Genomic DNA, 8,997 nt, shown 5'->3' with positions numbered 1-8,997 from the left:
CTCTCTCCAATATATAACACAATCATTCAAGCATGCATCTATTTTTATATGTTCAAGTCCCAAATCCTGAATAAGCTTCTTAGCTTCATAAAATGAGTTTGGAACTAAGGCACCATTTGGAAGAACTTCCTTAAAAACCTTCAGCAACTTATCCATTGATGTATCACTCCAATTATTTGAACATTTTAAATGGAGTAACTTCACAGCAAAGGATAATTTGGAGATCTTGTCACATCCAGGATACAAATTTTTATCGGCATCTTTAAGCAACCTGTAAAAGGCTGCTGCTTTCGGATTTTGTTCTTGGGGTTCATATCCTTCATTCACATCATCTCTTTCAACATCAGTATTTATGAAAGCACATGCATCATGAACCATTCCAATTAAGTCATCATAATCTGTATTTTCTTCCTCATCTAAATTGTCTCTACTATTAGCATTGCATTCCTCTAAATTTTTCTCAATTATCTCACCATGATAAACCCAATATTTATAACTTTTCACAATTCCATTTCGGATCAAGTGAGCCCTCACTTCATGTCGGTCCTTAAAGACTGTATTTCTACACTTAGTATAAGGACATCGTATTCTATCACTAACAGTTGGCTGACCAAAAGTAAAGTTAAGAAACGAATGGACTCCATTTATATATTCCATACTTGCTCTGTCATTAAGTTTCATCCAATTCTTATCTGACATTATGTCCTGCACATTATAATAGACAATAAAATAATATCAACTATAATAAAATGAGTTGTTATGGTAAAACTACAATCAACAGATAGCGTAAGAATTAGAAAAAAAATTGAACATAGAAAATTGAGGTTCGTAAGATGCTTATTTTAACAACAAATATATAATTTAAAGTCCTATATACAGTAGTTCATATTCATATCATCAATAGAACAGAGCTTCATAAATTGAATCGAAAAGTCTCAAAAAAAATTATTCTGGCCCCATATGAGAGTTCAGAAAGGTGGAAATTAGCCTACTGCAAGTCTCACATGGTCATTCTTATCATGGTCATGAATATTCAGCAATCCAATTTGATGTTCTTAGATCTTTCACTATACATTGGATTATTGTCTCTTCATAGTGTGGGTTGATTGTCACAAAACTATTTCTATCTTATGAGATTTGTACTTGATTGCATGTATATTGGGATATCCGATATCCTGCTTCTGGAAGGTGATTTTGGATTTTGTACATCATGTGTCATCTTAGATTACCCTTTTAGAGATCAGAGGGTACAAATTGTCACATAACTAAATTACATGTCACTAATGAATTATATGTGACTATGTGAGTGATAAAACTCAACTGCCATTATCGTTAACCACACATGATCACTTGGTAATTCTCCCTGATCAGCCCTGAGTTTAGTGGTTCAGTGGAGTTGCTACTGGTTAAAATTTGTGATAGACTTTCAGTAGCATATGATATCTTTTCACCTATATGCAAGTTCTGATAAAATTACTATCAGCTAACTTACCAGAAGCATGGGAGGCCTGACAAGGAGTATCATTAGAGATGGCAGCCCAATGCTTGCTCCCTTCTCAGGTTCAAACAACAGCCATTCTAACATACATCAGCTCTTATGTTCCTAAAAGAAAACCATGACAACAGCTAGCTAATGAAATCAGATGATTTCATCCTTTTCCTCAAGTGTTTGACATCATTTGTTTGAGTCATGAAAGCATATTTAGTCCAAATATAATATTACAAACTGTGTGCAGTCTCATTTTGCCTATGACATCATCTTTTGATTCTTTTACCAGTTGTTTGTAGCAATATATTTGGTGTGATGTTCATTACCTTTAGTTTTGCTGGACCATTTGCTTGACTATATATTACCAATAGAACAGAAATCCATCTTCTACCAAAAAAAAAACTTCTACCAAAAAAAAAGAACTCCATAACTTGAATCTAGAAGCCAAAAAAATTTGTTTTGATCCTACATGAGAGTTCAAAAAGGTGGAACTTAGCTACTACAAGTCTCACATGGTGGATTTATAACATCTTCATTTCATCAACAGAACAGAGCTCCATGTAGATACATTATTTTGGTCCTTTTGGTCCTAAACGTGAGTTCAGACAGGTGGAACTTAGCCTACAGGAAATCTTGCACTGTGGATTTGGTATCATATTCATATTATCATGAGAACACAACTCCATAAACTGATAGTTAGGAGCCAAAAAAGAAGTGGAGCTTGAAAGTCTGACACCATGGATTTAGTATCATATTCGTATTATCATTTGAATAGAACTCCATAAATTGAAAATAAAGAAACCAAAGAAAAATCCTTTCAATCGAAAATCTCCAAACCCTACAAAATATCATGCTTCTACCCAGATTAGCTCTCCAAAACCTCAAGCTCACATCGCTGCAACTCATATAAAATCTCATATCATCGGAACCTCAAAACCCCTCTAATATCCTTAGATGCTCTCCTTCTCCATAGATCTCCAAAAAAAGATAATGAAATAAAAAGAAAAAGATGCAAAAACCAAAGGAAAATGATCAATCTATGAGGAAAAAGGGCATACCTTTGATTTTTTCTATCCGTCCTCTGTTTCATCTATTTTTTTGATATTTTCTCTGGATTTTTTTCTATTTTTTATGAGGCTTAATCAGGTGGGGAGGCTTGGAGCGGCCAAATGGGGAAGACGAGGGGTTTTGGGCCTCTTTCCTATGAAACCAAGAACAACGCGCGAAGATTGGTTTCTCAGCGGCAGTTAAGGAAATTTTTCATATTCTCGGGAGTCTCAAGAAGGACATAATTTTGGTGTGCATATATAACTGTTTGGATGGTGTAAATATATTTTTCATCAATTTTAAAACATATAAGAGTTATAGTTTGTTGGTTAATTTGATGATTAGATTATTAACAGATTTCAGGTTCAAATCCTCATATCCATTTATTATATTTATTTTTTTAATAAAAATTTATACATACATATATCCATTTTCTTTGATACTTGAAGAAATACGAGTGATGCATTTTTTTTTTATGAATCTTGATAAGACTCCTAACATTAGAAAAAACTCATTTTAGAGGAAACTTTAGAATAGAAATGGCAATTGGGCCATGTGAAGTCAGATACAGATTGGGATGGATAGGTATTAGATCAAACATTTATTACTCTAAATTTGATCTATTTATTAATTATTAAATAGATCAAAATTTCATACTTGAACCCAATCTGTTTAATAAATAGATAAGCCAATCTGATCCATATAATTCATTTATTAAATAAGTCAAGTCATTAAACGGATTAAATAGGTTAAGTAGGTTGAGTTAAATAGATCAAAAGTATGTTAAACAGATAACATGGAACATAAAAAATGAAGGAAGATAATATGTTAAATAGGTCAAGTTAAATAGCTATTACATATATGTGGCCAAAATATAACTTGCCTCATTTGAAGGAAGATAACATAGAACATAACAAATAACAAATGCAAGCAAAATAGGGAATATAGTTTCAGAAGAATTTAATTGATTAATTAGTATAGTATCTAAGAATAATATATATATAAGGGAACTTGTGTTCAAGCCCTCTCATCTCATCTCATCCAATAGGGTAGGGCAAGCACATCATATACATCAAGGTAGTACAAATGGCAAAAATCAATGAGATACTTATGATGGTATTTTTATCATAGCTCACATGAAAACATGACAAACACAGAATACTACAAACATTAAGATTTCCCAAACACAAAAATAGAACGCACTTCAAACTCCATTCATATTTTCAACAACCAAGAGCTTAACTAGGATCTAAACCCCAACACTTTAACACGAATGTTCAAATCTATTTTTTTAATCAGACTGAAATAGTTGAGAGTAATAAGAGAAATTAAATATTCAACAAGCAATTCATAGAATTTTAAGATAAAATAAACTGAACCTACCCATGGTACAATAGAACCTATAACATTGATCTAAAGGAATTTAAAATGCACTGGGAGGCAAAATGATAACGTAGGATCAATGGAATTGTCATGTAGAGTCCTGTTTAAATAAACTAGAAAATAAATTAGGAACTAAAATCTCACTATGGTAGTGTAGGGGAGAGAGAGCGAGTAATAGAGAATAGGCATATCTATACAAAAAGACTTTTGGTATTGGAGCCGGGGTTTTGAGTTCTAACTTTTAATATAGTATAACGGCCTCCTCCAAATCCAATCCAATGTGCACCAGAATATTTTCTTCAATGGAGTTATCAATTGGAAGGGTGCCAGTTGTGAGTTCTCTCACATCACTACAAATAGGTGTGGGGGTTTCTGGGATTGAGTACTTGTGAAGAAGTGGTAAACATGAAGGAGATGAAATGTTTCGTTTCTTCTTCTTCTTCTTCTTCCTCTTCTTTTTTTTTTTTTTTAGAGGGCAGAAAAAGGGCTTCCAATCAGGGGTTTGGTGCTTAATATTTTTTTGTTTCAGTGACGAGTAAATATTGTCATTGAATTTTTTTCTATGACAAGAAAATATTTTCTGTGACAAGTAATTATTGTCACCGATGCCTTTTAGAGACAGAATTTTAATTCTTGTCATGAATAATATTTTATTTTTCTAACTAATATTTTAGTTTTTTACACTTTTATTTAGTGACAAGTTCTAGTGACAAGAAAAAAAAATTTGTCATCAATAATTAATAATCTATGACAAGGATATTTGTTTGTCACTAAAATAAATCAATTGATGCTAATCAGTGACGAGCATGATTTCTTGTCATAGAATATTTATTTTCAGTGACAAGAATTTTCTTTGCCACAAAACACTTGCCACTATAGATAAGATTTCTTGTAGTGCGTATCATTTGGCACTAATATGTTATCTGGTGCTTGCATTTGATATGCTTCGTTTTCAATAATTACACGGACTTCATTCTCTAGATCTTCATCGTTCGGGCATGTGAAAAGTGTGGGATCAAACAAATGCCTATGCTGAGCCCTTATTGCAACTCGCCAATGCTCTTTCATTTTGTTATCATCAATATACCATACTAGTCTCGCTTGCTTTGCAAAAATATAAGGATCACTTTTGTACCATACATGACCAGTGTGGACACTGACGAGTTGAGGATCTATAACAATTGGCCTATGTCGTCCTAAGTCATACCATCGACACTTGCATAACACAATCCGTCGAAGACCACTATATCTCAACCCTATAACCTCATGCAGAACACCAAAAAAATTTATTATTTCACCCTTGTGCTCGCCCTCCACGCTTATTCCATAATTCTATGTGGTTCGATCGCGATCGTAATTTTTCGTTAAGAATCGCACACCATTGACTATGCATGCTGAATATACTGATACATGTCTGTCAGGTTTTCATACAAGTGCGGCTAAGTCATTACTGATACAGTTAGGATTGTCTATACGTAACTGAGCTATCTACAATTAAAAGAATAATAAGCAGGTTAAATTTAACAAAATAAATACTATATAAACAAACTTTTAATCATTGATGAATATTAACATAACTTTCTCATTCGTCAAACCATGATGCGAATTGATTCCTATGTCGTGCCGCTGCTAATGTAGGATTGATTCTTCTGAGCTCACTTTCGTGCTCACTGAAGTGATACAGTAATACCATGTATAATTTAATTTAGAGTCCACGTACATTCATTGATATATCAATAAATAAAAATTAAATGTATATACTCACATCATGTACGCTTCTACCTCCTCGCAATTGTTTAGCACATACCAATGCATATCATCCGTTTCTTATGGTGTCAACATTCGAAAATCCTTTTTACCATATGGTCGGGCAACATTGGAGAACACGGATAATCCATCGGTCAGAATCTCGTCAATATCAATATTCCATTGTGGCCTTGTAAATTTGGTCTCCACTCTCTGAAGGTACATAGAGCAGAATGTCAGACATTCATTCATAACATATGCCTCTGCTATTGAACCTTCAGGCCGTGCTTTGTTAGTGATGGCACTCTTGTATTCTCGCATCTCCCTATTCAATAAATTATCAATTGATATCACATATAATAAGAATACAATAATGAATAATAAATATTACAATATCATGCAATTACCTTTCAATTGGGTACATCCATCTTGTATGTACTGGCCCACCCAATCTAGCCTCATGTGGAAGATGAACAGAAGGATGCACCATGATATCAAAGAAGGCGGGAGGGAATATCATCTCGAGCTTACAGAGAGTAATGATAATCTTCTTCTCCAATATGTTGATCTGACTTCATCTCAATGTCTTCGCACATAAGTCCCGAAAATAAGTTTCCAGATCAAGTAACGCATCACACACATTATCCGGCAATAATCTGCACAAACCAACTGGGAGCACATGTTGTAGAAGTACATGACAATCATCACTTTTCATCCCGACGATCTTCCCATCTTTCGACTTGATGCACCATTTCAAGTTTGAGGCGTATCCATCAGGAAACCTCACTAATCTCAAATATGAAAGAAATTGATTTCTCTCTCTTCGATTCAGTATATAACATGCCAATGGCTTCACCAGCCTATCCCCTCGTCGAATCAAATGTAATTCCTTTCTAATCCGCATATCCTCTAAGTCAAGACGAGCCTTCACGGTATCCTTCGTTCTTCCTTCGATATTGAGAATGGTATAAAATACATTATCAAATATATTCTTTTCAATATGCATGATGTCAAGATTATGTCAAAGAAGAAGCATTTTTCAATATGGAAGATCAAACAACTTGCTCTTTTTTCTTCAATTTTCGATACTTGTTCGCACCCCTACTTAGCTGGCCAGACCCTTACCAAATATGACATCCTGTGGGTTGGATAACTGATTTAAAATATTATCCATAGACCAGAATCTTGGCTGCGCACGTCGTTCATGCTTGCCATTGAACTTAAGACTCTCCTCCATCTATGATCATCTGGCAAGAAACGTCGATGGCCGGTAAAACAAATCTTTTCACGAATACGGTCTAATGTAATATCATCGTTACAAGTTGGGCATGCTTTATACCCTTTTGTACACCATCCAGAAATATCGCCATATGCAGGAAAATCGTTAACTGTCCAAAGCAGTGCTGCATGCATGCGAAAGATGCCTCCTGCAATATGATCATACGTTTCGCATCTTTCTTCCCACAAATATTGTAACTCTTCGATCAACGGCTCTAAAAATATGTCTACGTCTCTTCCAGGGGCACGGGGACCCGGGATCAACAAGGCCAGTAGATTAAAAGGTGATTTCATGCACTTCCATGGTGGTAAATTATAAGAAAATATCATAACATGCCACATACTATAAGTAGTACTAAGATTACCATATAGATTAAATCCGTCTGTTGCCAACCCTAGCCTGACATTTCGTAAATCAGCTGCAAACCATGGATGTTCACGATCAAAATATTTCCACGCATCTCCATCTGATGGATGTCTCATGACATCATCGTCGATATTGTTTTCCTCCTTATGCCATCGCATGTCACAAGCAGTATGCCTCGACATTAACAATCAATGCAATCGTGGTGTAATCGAAAAGTACCGCAAAATCTTGCATGGTATTTTTTTTTCCTTCTTATCCTTACCATGACTTTCTTTCCATCTGCTTGAATGACAAATCGGACATGCTTATATATCTTTTTTATCCTTTCGAAATAGAACACAATCATTCGGTCATGCATGTATCTTTTCACAGCGTAGGTCCAAGTCATCGACTCCCAAACCGAGTCCTTTCAATAATTTTTTGGCTTCATAATAACTTGACAGAAGTAACTCTCCCTCTGGCAGTAAGTCCTTCAAAAATTTGAGCAACCAATTAAACGAGTTGTTTGACCACTTACCAAGTGTCTTCATGTGTAATAACTTTATTACGGCGGACAACAGAGAGTACTTCTTACAACCAGGATAAACATCACTTTGTGCATCTCTTAATAGACGCTCGAATCTATCATTTATAGATATGTTACTGTCCTCTTCAGCTTCTTGTCTCGAAATGGGATGCTGATGTTCTGCTCTCGCTTCTACATTTACTTCAAATAATTCCGGATGGAGATCCTCTAAAATTTCTCTATCTTCTGCACCGAGTGTTTGTCTTTCATGATTGCATGATCCACAGACTGACGATGGATTTATGAGACTCCTGGACAACATGCTCGAGCTAGTCGGCAAATCTTTACCATGACAAGTCCATCTCTTGTAAGTCACATCTATACCGTATTCGTATAAATGATTCTGAATGTCTGATAAGATACACCAAAATAAATTTCTACATCGACGACATGGACAGCGAGCTTTTCCATCTTCTCTAGTATGATTAGACGCCACATTCATAAAAGACGTCACACCCGTAATATACTCGGGACAGAACTTATCACGCAATGACATCCAACCACGATCCATACCTACATATTTATGATGCAAACTATACAATCAATTTTATAAAATAATAGTTGACTAACGTCTTATATCTCCTACTTATAGGGTGATGGTCCTATCCCATTCAAGAACGTAAGAATTTAATATTGCAATACATGTCTTCTATATCAAAAAAATTTCGACAGCATTTCGACGCAGTTCTCCAGATATACAAGCATTAAAGTTGTGCTATGTATCCAAAGAACATGATCGAAAATACCGACAAAACTCTACGATGTAGAAGCACATGTGTTGCAATATTAAATTCATTCACGTGTCCAAACTGTCCACAAGGACAATTCGAGAATAGTGTGTAAAGTACCAATATTTTTTTTATAAAAAAATATTGGTTTATGCACGCTATCCTCGAACGAAAATTCTAAGGTTTATAAATTTGTTATGCTATAATTAATATATTATTATTATTATTATTTTTATTTTTAAAATATTTTTAGATCATGATTAAAATTAATTATATCAAACAAATAATTATATCTAACATTATATCTAATTACTAAAATAACAAATAATTACTTCTAATGGCTAAAATTAATTGAGAAAAAAAAATTAAAAAATATATAAATTAAAAAAATTGT

This window comes from Elaeis guineensis, chromosome 13 (genome assembly GCF_000442705.2).
Source record: "Elaeis guineensis isolate ETL-2024a chromosome 13, EG11, whole genome shotgun sequence".
Lineage (NCBI taxonomy): Eukaryota > Viridiplantae > Streptophyta > Magnoliopsida > Arecales > Arecaceae > Elaeis > Elaeis guineensis.
Note: the sequence above shows the minus strand (reverse complement) of the source record.